This window comes from Anser brachyrhynchus, assembly GCF_964034855.1.
Source record: "Anser brachyrhynchus genome assembly, chromosome: 5".
Classification (NCBI taxonomy): domain Eukaryota; kingdom Metazoa; phylum Chordata; class Aves; order Anseriformes; family Anatidae; genus Anser; species Anser brachyrhynchus.
Window position 1 is genome coordinate 24,414,950 of NC_137699.1, and position 14,788 is coordinate 24,429,737.

The window sequence follows — 14,788 nt, forward strand, 5'->3', positions numbered from 1 at the left end:
TACCTGGTGCACTGCAGTCGGCATGGCTGTGGGGAAGATGGTGGGTGATCATGTCATCTTAGATCAGAGTTGCATATGTTACAGAACTTGAAGGGCCCGTCTTGATCATCCAGTCTGACAACCTGTATAGGAACAGGCCGTGGGAACAGCCCAGGATGAATTGTGCTTTCATAATGCATAAGTACAGAGGTGCAGAATTAAAAATGTGTGGGCACTTTTATTCTGACAGTCCACAATTTTGAATGCTTGTTTTTTGCAATGTAGATCTTTTTCAGGTGAGGAAGAAGGGTAGAACAATTTCATGTTTAATTTGTAGCTGTTGTTTTTCCAAGCAATAGGAATTATCTATAAATATCTTCCTGAATCAATTTCCTTCCCACTGGGGTGTGTAAATTAATGGCTTTGTAGAGTGCCAGTGAAGTGACCATGTTGTCATCCTTCAGCAGATGCCAAGGGAGGCAGGCTCTGGAAGCACTCCACAAGATGAAGAAATGTCATTTGTGGGGCAGTGAACGAGGCTGGGGAATGGGACATGGAGCCATGCTTACAGCTGGGGAAGGGGGAGCTGGGACCAACGCAGAGGAATGGATTTGTTATACCTTTTTCCTTGCATGCTATCGTTACTGTGTTCACAGTCTGTGCAATGTGTACCTCGGAATGATGCCCACCTCTATGACTATTTTGCTACTTTATTTACTAACAGACTGAGTCCTGTTTCTAAGTCACTTACCAATTTTAGTGGCAAACACCTACCCCACTATGGCATTTATAAGTGAGGCAGCTCAGCTAGGTTCACCTAGGGAGGTATCTGACAGACAGATTGTTTCCCTGTTGATAGTTTGTAACTAACAAGCAGTAAAACTTGGCAATCTCTCTGTAAGTATTAAATATCAAAACTCTGTGTCAGTGTCTCATCAGAATAGGGTAGACTGAGCATTCAGCAAATGGCTGGAGGAACCTCTTCTTCTCTTCAGCTGAAGGAGTTGATACACACGGGTTTTGTGCCCTAGATGGCATGTTTTACAACACATGAGGTGTGCGCCAAGCCCCAGGTTTGACCAGTCACACAGTCCTCCCCCTGCTTTCCTAAGGGGACAGTTTACCACTGTGTTCTTACCTCTAGGTGTATTACTTTCTATAAAGCATAGCCACAATATTAAAAGCTTGAAATTGTGGGCCAAATTCCACTCTCAGGCATACCTTAATAAATCTGTAATTCAATATCTAGATATTTTGGGGGTCTGAGTATGTACAAAATCTATTTCTCTCATCTAAATGTCTTTTAATCCAGTCATCCAAGATGTCTGATCCCAACCATTTACATTTGCTTTGCAAAATCAAAAGGAAACAGCCAGCATAAATGTCCAAGTACTTCAAATATCATTTTACCCACAGTCATCATGCAGTTAATGCTGTGAAAGTAACAGTGCCGTGCTTGGGGGATGGGGCACAGCCCTACTTATTTCCTACCTAAGAAGAGAAGAGATCTTTCTTTTTACTGCTATTCATCTGACAGCAGAGCTGGAGGGACCAATTCAAATTTAAGAGCTAAATTTAATCTGAAATGATCAATACCCTGGAACTTGTCATGTCCCAAAAGATTAGGCCAAACAGCAGCATCATGTATTCTGAGTTTGTGTTGCAAACCACTGTGTGGTTACTAATTCTATTAGGAAGAGAGTCTATTTCCTCCTCCTCACTCATTTTCAGTGGATAAGCCCATGCTAATGAATTTGATGTTCAGTCCTCAGAGAAGAAGTAGCTGGTAATACACAGAAGAACCTTATCTGGAAATAAGCAAGAATGAATTTCACAACTCTGTCATAATAGAAAATATTTTTTAATCCAAACATGTAATGCCTTTACCATCAGTACATGAATATTTAATGCTAATATTTGTTCCTGACGAACAAATCCTTTAATGGCACAACACACACAAAGCTGTGTACTGCAAGCTTAAGGGAACATCAATCCACGCACATCTTAATACAAGACCAGGGTCTTAGCTATTTTCCAATCATCACCCTAGCATGGATCTAAAAGTCACTGTGTCACTGGTCCTGGCAATTCCTCATAGTGCAATATGCAGAAATGAGCTTTGGATTCTGAGCGATTTGACAACCAGTTTGGATGAAGCTTTTTCTAGGGGTTAGATTATTTTTCCTATGTTGCAGTGTGCAGAGGGTTGTGGGGTTTTGTTTTTTATTTGTTTGTTTGTTTGTTTGTTTGTTGGGGGGAGGGGGAGATTGTAGATTGTTGAAGCAAGCTGAAACTTCGCTCTAAGATTAGTATTTGAAAAACAGTGTAGAAATATGGCAGCTTTCTGTGTAGTTGTGACTGTTTTAGTACAGAACATTTAAATTCTAAAGGGAGAGGTACCTTAATTGCTAATATTGTGTACAGAACCATCAGACCTCAGGAGAATCACACATCATGAGTTATTACAATCTGGTGACCTATTACTCCTTTTCTTGCTTAGCTAGAAACAGTGGACCAGACGCTGGGCCAGATGAAGCACCTTTATGTATAACACTGACATCGGTGGCATTTAAAGGCAGATTTTGTTCAAAAGGGAGAGTATGAACTATGTACTTTTCTGAATCAGGGCCATAGACGTTCACCCTTGAAATCAAAGATATAATTACTTCTGTGAGAAAAGAAAAATAAATATGTACTCTGAATAGGGTTAGAGGAAAATTTTCTACACTGAATTCAACTTAGTTTCAGCACTTTCAGAATACTGGAAACTCCTGAAAAGTTTCAGAGTCAATGTACATATATTTATATCCACTTATCCAAAAAAATAAAAAATAAAAATTAAATGACATGCAAAATTAACCACATATATCTTTAGCCACTCTGAGAAGAAAAATTTCTTGTCTGATTCTACAATGAAATTAAAGCAGATATCTCTAAATACACTTATAGTGTAAGTATATAAAATGCATAATTATTATTGTTTTAACCTAGGTCCAGATTATCAAAAAAAATAACATAAAAACATAATGTATCTTCTTTGCTCTTTGCTGAGAAATCGAAGACATCTGAAACAAAAGGAAAAAGCAAAGACCTGCATGGGCAGAAAACTGAGGCCCAGCACTGTTTTTAACTGCAGTTTTTACTTAACACCCAGTTGCCGGGCCAACTGCAGAAGCAACTGGTTGGCTTGGGGCCCTCTTTTGTTTCTCTTTGTTTTGATATGACTGACATGGCTCTCTGTCAACAGTTCTTCCTCTTTGAATAGCTGGTGTAGAGACTGTGGAAAAGGTACTTTAAAGACACCCTAAAGAAGAGAGGGAAAAGGATAAAAATAAGGACCACCTGTTATCTTTACTGCCATGAGGTGCCACCCCAAACGAACACCCCCCCCCCCCCAAAAAAAAAAAGACTTTTCTTTAAAACAGTTGTTTCATTATGTACTGGTTTATTTATATGAAGGGTGTAAAGTTATGAGCACTGCCATCCATCAGAAATGGCAACTTGGCAACTGTTTAAATATTCTGTAGAGGAAGAAAACCCCATTTTCTGCTCTGTTTTGTAACTGACATTACCACCAGGCTGCCCAGTGATAAACGTCTAGGAAGAGCTAAATTCTCCTTTCTGACTGACAAATGAACAAGCCCACCACCTCAAGATATTACTTTGTCATCCTGCTCTCATTCTGAGCATGCGTAACATTTTCAAATTCAGAGCATCCAGTCCCCAGCCTCTTCTTGCTCCATTTAAAGCCAATGTCAGAATTGCTGTAGTGTGCGATGTCATAGCGAAATTTGCCCCAGTCCCACTCAGCTGCCGCTATCTTGAAAACATCCCTGTTTGGCTTTTTAAATTTGCAGCACAGATGACAGCAAATAAGCTAGTCCACACAAAGTGACCTCCTTCTGCAGCAGCTCACAAAACATAAATAGTAATGTAAATCCAAAATGTCTCCCTGCTGAGAGGTCCTCTGCCTTTCAGATTCATAGCCCATCCTTGAGTTTTCAGCAGAGTAGCATTCTGTACTTAGTACCGTGTACCTATTTTAATAATCACTCAGCTTCTGAATCTGACCAAACACCTGTATTTCTATAAATCTGTATTTCCATATTACATAGTGCACAACCATTCAGAGACACCATGGTTCATCTCACAGACAAGCAGAGGTTATTGGCTCCAGCAGACCTAATACAGCTAATGCAGCAAGGGTATTCAACTAGCTCCCAGAGTTATGCTGGATAAACATAACCTGATCAAATGTCACTCTGGTGCCATCAATGGCAAGAAGAGCCCTACCAAACCAAATAAGGCCAGGATCTCACCATAAATATATTTCAGTCATTTAAGTGGGAGGCAAGCATGCAAAGTTGTTTTTTGTTTTTTTTTTTAAGCAAAATCACCATTTCATGGTGATACTTGATGATTTTTTCAGGGTCAAAAAAATAGAATCCTGGCCCTTAGGACTCTCAGAAATACTACGGAGAGATGTAAGGATAAGCATAAGACTTTACAGAAGATTTAACTAGGACATGAATTGGTATTTTGCATGGAGGAAGGTTTCACCACTGAGCATTTAAATACAGGGATTTAGTTCCTTAACTGTTTAATAACCACTACTGAAAAACTGGGTTAATAACAATATGTTTGAAAAAGTATTTGAAATCCAAGTACCCTTATTGAAGTCTCTGATGTTCTACTCAGTGCTTTTAGACCCATATAGAACTGGAATTCTGTTTCTATGAAGAATGCAGAAAGCCTGCTACAACTTACATCTGTGTCTGCCAGAAAATTCTGACTGAGAGATTTAATGGCCAATGGTTCCGCATATGTTTCTGTCAACATGATCCCTGACTCCAACTGCGTCCTACAGAGAAATGTTTGAACACATGAGGGCTACAGCTGAGCCACACAATGACAAAGGCAAAACTGACACAGTGATCTGGTTTTAGAATGGAGACAATATCTTAATTCATCATCAAGAATAGATGTACTGCTTGAACAGAATGCCATGGTTTGTAGCTGGATTGCCATAAGATAGCAAGTAAGCTTGATAGGACTCTATTAATTACTATCTGTTAATTTATTCTAAGGTTTCTATTGCATGAATTCACAATTTGACATCTGGTACAACTTGCTTTATCGTGTTGTTGGTTTACCTGCTGTACCTTTTAGCTAAATTTCCTTCTCTTTTCCCATATAAAGAACATTTTCATCTCATCAATATTCAAACATGTTAACACATGTTAAGATTACCTAAAATATTCTGTAAGGCTTTAAGGGAGATACACATCAGAGAGCTTGTGTTCATTTACTCCTTTCAAAGATGTGGGCTTAGAAACTCAGACGTCAGCACAAGAGGCTGGTTGGTTTCATAAGCCATTCAACAAGGACAAGCTAATGCATAAAATCTGAGTCAAAATCAAGCAAAATCAATGCGGTGGGCTGAGATTTTGTTTGTGTTTCAAATCAAAACCTGGGTAATAAACTCCTATTAAATAAAACCAGCTGTCATGCCATCCTAATTGCACTGCCTACTGATAATGAAAAGAGAAGAATCTTCTTGGGCAGAGCAGGTGTTTGAAAAAAAGCAACCAGTCTGAACCCCAAGCCCACTACATGGTTGTGTTCCACTGGTTAAGTTACGAAGAAATCCAAATCATCCCGTGTGTAGGTGAAAGGAGGGAGAGTCCCATGCCTTTCCTTCTCCTTAGGCCCCTCATAAGTCTACCACTGCCCCTCCTTTTTGAATAGGGTTATCAGCAAATCTAAACAGCAGCCAAGAGATATTCATGATGACAGCAGCTGCAAAGTTGTTAAAAATACACAGAATTTCATCGTGGAGGTGGAGAGATTGCCTTTGCTGAACATAGACAGGAATCCTAGTGGCCCAAAATTTTTGGCCACAGTTTGCTATATTTTGACGCGTAGTCCAGGAACCACTATCCCTGTTGTCCTTGTTTTGTCTTTGTCATCCTTGTGGAAGATCTTTTAAATATAACCTTTTAAAGTAAAAGCGTAGGGCCGCATTTTTGTTCCACTTGAACAAAGCTCTTATGCCCAGAGATGAGAAAAGAGAAATGTTTTTTCCACCTGTTATCAATTCACAGGCCAAGCTGCCTGGGATGACTAAAAAAAGAAAGAAAAAAAAAAAAAGAAAAAAAAAGAAAAAAAAAGAAAAAGCATTCCACAACTCCACATGGATTCCAGTGGATTGCTTAGCAGAGCCAAGATTTTCAGCTTTCAGCTGCTCCTGTTGGTTCACATGGCAAAGTGCACAGAAAATACCATGCCAGCCATTCCTTCAGAGCAGATGGGTAACCACATATTTACTAATCATCACAGAAACTGTTATAGGTGTTTAAATCCCCTTTATAAAAACAATTTGCTTTTCAGCCATTTATTGAACAGCTATTAAGCTGAATCTCTACCACACATTAAAATTGTTGCTTTCTTTCCAAGATCCAGTTGGGAAATGAATGACAGTGACCACAACATGCTCCCGCTGTACCTGTGACTCCCAGCAGCCCTATTCTCACAGCTAAAATTGACCAAGATTTTACAGTTCTGTGTTTCTGAAAACAAGGTTGCTAATTAACACCTATGTAGAACGTAGTAGCTAAAAGCGGGAGTTTTTTGGCTTAGCCTATCTTTTTTCCATGGTGATACAAGTTACCTATAGAAATGCACTTGGGCCATACTAAGATATATATCAGGTACAACTATCATGTCTTAAAGCTATGTTTTGCTTTCTAGCCACTTATCCAGGTCTTTAAACTAATCTGGAGAAAGGTCTGAGTTCCTTGGCCTCTCTGAAAGCTTCTCAAAACACCTAAAATAAATTTTAAAAACATATCCTAAGATTCAAATCACCCTTTCTATAGCTGAAGGCAGACAATACTTGAAAATACTCGTATATTTGTCTTTTTCCCTTGTTCTAAGCCAAATGGAAAGACGGTATGATTTCTTCTCTACATAGTGAAGAAACAGTGAATATCTGGCCCTGCGTCTTCTCAAAATCACTGTTGTACTCTTCAATTATCTTTATCCTCCATCATAAAATTAATACAGAGATTACTTAAAATATCAAAGCAGATAAAGGCAGCCCTGTTCTGCGGTTTCACAGTTGCCAGGGGTATTGGCCACAGGAGGCAGCACTGCAGACTGCACGAGCACTGGCACTTGCCTGCATAGAGTCTCCTTGCTCACCTCAGCAATCTTTTTGTATTTCCTTTTTCAGCTGAAATCACTGAAAGAGTTTGAGGCATCTAGTTTTCATGTCTTACGATTCAAAATAATGTAAAACTTTCTGGATGCTGCATTATTGTCCGTACTATTAATAAAAAGCAAGTTATTAGCACATTGCTGCTATCCTTTTATATGTTCTGCACCATTTGCTACATTGCTCCTTTTTAGGTTTCTCTCCTCTCTAGTTTGAGGAAAGATCCTTCTCAGTGAATTTAACATCATTAGTTCTTGCTTTTTTATAAACCAGATCAAATTCTGTCTTTATTTCAGCTATTTACATTTTCAGTAATTTATTGCATTATCTGCAGTGTGTCCACTGTACATTGCAAGACTTTTTATTGTTTCTTAAAATTCACTTTAAAGCAATAAATAAAAATAGCTTAAGACACCATCTTGTGTCCTCAAGAAACAGTGTCATTTGTTTACAGCTAAGAATCATGACAGCAGCTGCATGCAGTCCAGGATTGCACTGATTACTATGCCATGGTATCACAAGAATGTTATCTCTATTTGTAGCTGCAGACATATTAGAGCTATCACTCAGAAAGAAAATGTCTGCATGAAATCTCTGATGAGTGAAACAGATACTGACACCTAAAAATTTGGCACCTAAAATTGTAAGAGAAACTGTGATAGAAACAAGTCACAGAAATAATCCATTTCTTACAAAAGATAGGAACCTAAAAAGCAGGAAAGACAATTTGCCCCAGAAGCAGCAGAACTGAGAAAACATGCTTTTTTCCCAGTCTCTCTCCCTGTCGCTCACCTCGTTATAATAATTACAGACCCTTCTGTCTCCCTTTGAAACATCTACTGGGAGAAAGACAGCAGGAGCTGTAGCTTGTTAGCAGCTACATTTGCATTGATTGGCCATGGAGTTATTCTTAAATAGAGAGTAAGACAGCTGAACTTGTTCTCAATGAGAGCTTGTATTTGGTTTTGCTTTCTATCTTGCTCACCTGCTTCCCCTGCTGCTAATTTTCTTAAAACATCTTAGAGTTTAATTCTCTCTGAAATTTACTTATCTTTCAAATTTATTTAAGTCACTGATAGAAGTCACTGTAGATGTCTCAGCAGACAGAGAGTTTGATTGCATAAGTCTATTAATACTGCCTTTCTCTGGGTTAGACAGGTATGGCACTGCTAAATTGGAATGGTTCTGGAATTAAACTTTCGAAGTACCATTTCCAATAGTCACCTAACATGTAGACACCCTATTCTGAAGAGTACAGACACTGGTCTAAGGCTTTTAAATTATTCATATAAGTGCAGCCAGAAAATATCAGAACATTAATGGGAATCTGAAAGGAGTGGCAATGTCTTGTCCAAGCATGATGGTACCGGATAAAATAAAGTTGAATAATATAGTAAATAGAAGTGGGTGTTGTCCCAGGTCAACAGTAGTACCGAAGGTTTTGTACCCTCCCCCCAGGGGGCTGTGAGTGACTCAGATTATTTTGAGAACAGAGGGTGTGCATGTTTATTTACAAGCTGTATAGACAGATGATAGAACCAAGCATATTCCTCACCTCTTTTTAAGGAGGTGGCACATGCTACTGCTCTAATGGAGGTTGACATTCATCACTCTTCTTATAGCTAGTATGAGTTCCATTTCTACTGTTCTTCTATTGAAGAGCAAGATCAACTTTAAGTCACAGTCATGGCCCAGAAGAAGACAAGGTTGTGTGCTGACTCTGAAAAGTAATTTACACTATATCAGGTTGAGATACATACTATCTTTCTCTTCCTCTCCTCAAAAGCTAACAGAAATTTACTTCAATCGCAAAATTTTGTCAAAGATCATGGACAATTATTTGACATACAAATAAGTGAGTAACATACTCAGGCTCAAAAGTAATTCTAGGAGTAGAGGGCTATAGGGAGTGGAGACAGTTGTGGAAATGGGTGTAGAAAGAGATGGAATTGGAATGCTTACTGATGAAAGAGACAGAAACCAGGAAAGTGTAGGACTTTGAAGAATGAAATCACACAGAAATTGGAGGAATCTGAAACATCAGGGAAACGGGAATAGTGGCCTGAAAGATGTCCAACTAGTATGACAGAAAGAAAAATTAGTGCCAAAGAACTGCAGATCCTCAGAGAGACAAGTCTTATCATCAGTTAGTTTATAGCACAGAAGACAGAAGTAGACAAACGGAGATTGAGTTTTGGACAAAGACCATGAAAAGGAGAGCATAAATTGTGGGCAAACATTGGTTTGTATCGCAAAATATTTTACTGAAACTAGGTTTTATACATACACACACACATATTTGCACACACACACATATATATAAAGAATAATTCTTAATACAAGAAGTACAGTTGTACTGCCCCCAAATAAAACTTTTTCAACCTAAATACACTATCTTCATAATATGTACAGGGCAAGAATCCAAAAGCTATACTTTCCAGTTCATCGTCGTTCCAGCAGTCTATGGTTTAGACATTCAAACATTCTGAACCAGAGGTTAGATTAATATTGTTGTATTCAAAGTCCCAACGAAGTTTGCTTCCAGAAATCTATCAAGTTATTATACTTAAAGTACAAAGTATATTTCTTGTCAAGAAAAGATGGAGGGCAGAACTTGAAGCAATTGCTTTGAAAAGGAAATTCAAGCTCTGTGAACAGAAGGGGTCAATCAAGGATATGGTGACTGTAAAGCACCAAATCTAATCCAAAGACTTCATTCCAGCTCCTGCAGACTCCAGACAAATTCCCAGGTATGGAACAATAAAGAATAAACAGAGAGTAATCAATTATGCCTTATGACTAACCTCACTGAACACAGTGACAGAACCTCCTTTTACCTTGTGAAAATGCCCTGAACTCTAAAAGGAATGACTTAGCAGTGCTAACTGCTGTGAATAATGGAAAAATATTAAGAGATCAAGAGAAAAGTAATATTCCTCCAGTAAGCCAGAAATGAAAATGATGCCTCTCATCCCAAAATAAAAGATGAAGAAAAAATATTTTCCATGTAATCTTCAAACCTTTTTTTTTTTCATTTGTTATGTGTCCTTTAAAAGTATATAAACACAAGAAATGATAGTATTTTCAGAATTCGCTCATATAATTGTTAATTGCATTTATATGGTAAGTCAGAGCATAACAGTAGCTTTGTTTAGTCAGTGTGGTATATTTGAATGATTCATACAATTTTGAAGTAGTTTACTGTGTAAGTTATATGAAGTTATTCCATAGATACCATGTAACACGGGAATTCTATAGACTTTCCATATCTCTTTATGAAGAAAATAAAAAATGTAAATTCATTGAACTATGAACTCTAACATATATTCCATCTCTGCACAAGGAGAGCTTTAATTTCGTCTGGTTTTAACTGCCAATCTAGTTTTTGGTTACCTCTCATTCCTGAGTTCCATATCATTGTGACCACAGCTATGGACAATCAACATTTATGTTCACATACCAACAGGTCATATAAAAGTTTTCTACTGAGCAGTAGGCAAGTTGTTTCCTGACTAGATACAGCCCACTGCACAGACATAAGAGGATTTCTAGGATTTACCCCACAAGCTACATAAATTTTACCCTCAACAGAGTTTAGCAAGCCAAAGCCAAGCAGCATTTTTTTTTTCTTGATGATTCCTGGTGAGCCTAATGTGTATGAACAGCACTGAGGCTTCTATCCAGTGTTAGCAAGTTTGTTTCACTTGTTAATGAGGTATTCAAATTCTACAATACAGTTCACTAGAGTTTTTGTCACTGATACTTTACCATGGACCCAGGGAAATTTCCACTGCGCTCAGTCAAATGCTTTTACAAGTAACAGTTATAGGATTGCCAGATCCTGTCTCAAATATCTTTCAGAGTGCTTGTTGACAAGCACAGAGGAAGAGAACTTCCCGTGTAATACTTTTGATGAACACTGTACACGCTCCACTTGACAGGTCCATAGACGATTTCATGTTCAGTACTAGATGCAAATTAAATCTTTACCTTGAGTTCTCAATGTTTGGAGATTCTCATTTATTGTTAATGAAGTGAGCCTGTGTTCCCTCACTATTATTTTCTCAGCAAAATACAATGCTACAAAAATTCTTTGCATGGCATTCATGTTCAGATATTGGGTGTCTCTAGGCAGTTTACCTAGAGAAAGTATCATTTTTGAAGATCACAGTGATAAAAGTACCGAGGACAATTTAAGTGCAAATGTTGTCAGATACAATAGTTCTTAAACTATTTTTTGTGCTTTTAAAAATGCAGCAAGATACATACCTTACTGTTCCATTCTGGCTCTGACACTGCCTAACCAAGGTCATTTCAGGTAATCTATAAATAGAGAAAGATCCTAGTCTCTTGAAGACTATACTGGGGAAAAAAAAAAAAGAAAAAAAAAGTATAATTGACTGCTACAGGGAGAAGATCCAGCCCATTATTTGAATTACACATCCATCTGTTTCAGTCAGTGTGGTTTATAAAGAGGGTTTAAGAGTTAGTTGAAATTGTCAAATAGCACATATTTTTAAACTATAGAAGAGGTACAATATTGCTGTTGCTTTTGTGAATCAGCGCTTTTTTTTTTCCTTTTTTTATTTTTTTCTTTTTCCCAAAGATCCCTGGAATAAACAAGTCTATTTTCTAAAGATTTATTATGTAAACCAGGGATTTTAAGGACTTTATTTCACCCTCTTTTTGGCCCTGGACTAGCTTTTATGCTGAGCCTGGATTTTATGTATTCCTTGCCCCTTTGCTTTCTGATTAAATTATTGTATGGAGTTTAGCCCCTTGTGTTATTTCTCAAGGTTAAATATTTAAAACAGAAATATTAAATCAAAACTAACACAGTAATTATATATATATATTTTTAATAAATCTTTTTTAAATTCCTTTTTAAATTCCTTCCTGCCATATTATGGGAAGGAAGAATGAAAACAACTCTTTCTACAGGTAGACTCTTGTATTTCGTCAGCATTCAATTTCTTAATGTCCTGGCTACTCAGAGATTAAGCACATTTTGACCATGTGATTTTACATGATCTGTTAATATGGCTCACATGTAGAATCTCACATATTTATCCTCTTTTCCTTGTTTTAGCATTAGTTACCATAAGCTGAGTGCCCCAATGTGCCTGCTGCTGAGGTGCAACCCACAGCCCATTGCTTCCAACCTTTCATGAAATCACAAATGGAATCTGATTTTCGTGGTCTGGAATTTCTTATTATCTCAATGAACAGCATTAGTAGGTATATTTCTGCTTTATTCTTTATTATGTTACATATCCTCTTCGAAACCTCTGGAAGCCACTGCTTTTGTTAATCTCTGGATCACTATAAGTAGTGTGTTTTTATTAAGTCTAGATGTTAAATTCAAAATGATGACAAATATATTGCTTTGAAGACTTAGTTTGAAGCATTACATTCACATGTTCTAAGAAAGTACCTTAACTTTTTCTTCTATTCTGTTCTCTATGCAGAAATATATAAATCCAGAATATTTTAGGTTATCTGAACTTTCAGTGCTTCTGTCATTTGACAGTTGATACACTGAAAGAAAATTCTTTTCACAGAATATAATTTCTTCAGTTCTCAGCATACTTCCTGTTTTCCTGTGATTAGAAGAATGTCTTCATTGAAGCATTTCATTCCCCCAGCTTTGAGTTGTGGGAGTTAAAAAAATTTATGGAAATTTTATCAAGAGGCTAACTCAGTGATTAAAGATCTACTTTTGGATAACAGATGTAGATATAGATGTAGTATGAGGAAAGAATCAAAAACAATTACTAAACAAGGCAACATTTATTCTATGCTAAATAAGGTTTCAGAAGAATCTATGGATATTGAAATGGATGTTCTGACATACTTCAATTGCCTGCAGTTAAGGGAAAGAGTGTCAGGGAAAAGAATAGGAAAATGCAGGTAGATTGCCTAACAAAGATTTCAGAATTACAGGAGGAAAGTTGATGAACCCAGGAAAATCCAGATGTTCTTCTTATAACCCCAATTCAGACAGAGCTATTCAAGTGATTAAGGTCATTCTTTATATCTTAGACCATTAATTGTAAAGTGTTAGTCCAGTTTTCCTTCCATTATATCCTATCAATTAATGCTTGTTTTTTAGTATGAGCATGATACTTGTGGTAGAATTTATCCAACAAGCCAACTCATTAAAAAGGGTGGCTTAAAACAGGCTGGCAGAGAACCTCTCCTTATAAGGACCACCACTCCTCTGCTCTTGATCTTGTTGTTTTTATTACAAAGCAGCAGAATTGCCACAGATCTACGTTACTATACTCTTATCTCAGGATATTTTTATGTCTTTTAGATAATGGATGAAGTGGGAATTTTCTTGTAAATATGCACTTGTGTCATCAATTATTAACAATTCACAGACACACCAGTTTATTTCTACACAGAAGAATGAATTGAGATAAAAATTGACTTTCTCTTTCTTTAACCACAGATGTGGAAAACCTAACCTACCCCAAATATGCCCGTAATACCTTTGCTCTTTGATGTACCAAGAGCACATTAGCTCAATAGTTAAGTACAGCATCCTTGTTAATTGCACTGAGATGAAGTGCAAGGATTGAGATTCCATTGCCCTCAAAAACTACGCCAGGATCTTTTTTTCCCACCTTCACTACATTTCACTTTTTCTGACAATCTTTAAACTAGCAAGTTGAAGGTAGCAGTCAGTTGTTTATGAGGTAATAGTAATTTTTATTCCAGATAGCAATAAAACACAGATGTCATGAGTCCTAGGCTATGGTCTCACAATTGCAATGAAAAAGTTAGAACAGTTTAAGATGTTAACATTTCTTCCCCAAAGAAATATTTTCCCATCTGAAGGGTGGACACATTTCCACTGGAGTTTCCATTACCTCTTCAGCTGCCCTTCTTCAGTCACTTGTCATCAGACCAGAACTGCTACATACCTGTAAACCTCTTCACAGTTCAGAGGAATCAGTACCACCTGTAATGTGAGATTAATTTAACCCCTCTGGTAGTTCTCAATTGGGAACAGAAACGATAGCACATCACTCTGGCCAGGATCAGAAGATTGCTTGTGAGGATGCAGTTTAAGCAACCCAACATTCCTCTACCACCTATAAAACAAAATAAATAAAATAAAATTAAAATAAAATAAAATAAAATAAAATAAAATAAAATAAAATAAAATAAAATAAAATAAAATAAAATAAAATAAAATAAAATAAAATAAAATAAAATAAAATAAAAAATAAAAAGCAGCTCGGTTACGTAGGCAAGCAACAGTCTCTCACGGAGACAGGAGAAAGATAGGAGGCTCCAAAGAGGAACACAGACTAAGTCAGACTACCTATTTGTGTCCCACTGGGCTTTTACTTCCTGTCAAGAAAGAAAACTCAGTCTACTGACCTCCCTGTGCCCTTATCCACCCATCTTTTTGTTGTTGTTGTTATTATTTACTTCACTTGCTTGAATAAGCAATGTTTTTAAAAAAGAGCCTTTAAGTGGCTCACACAGAACTAATGTATGTGATTCAACAAGGCAGCATTCTGGCCCACAGGTCCACCTGTCCCAAAGAACCAGCAAGGTTAGACTGACCATAAAATTTTC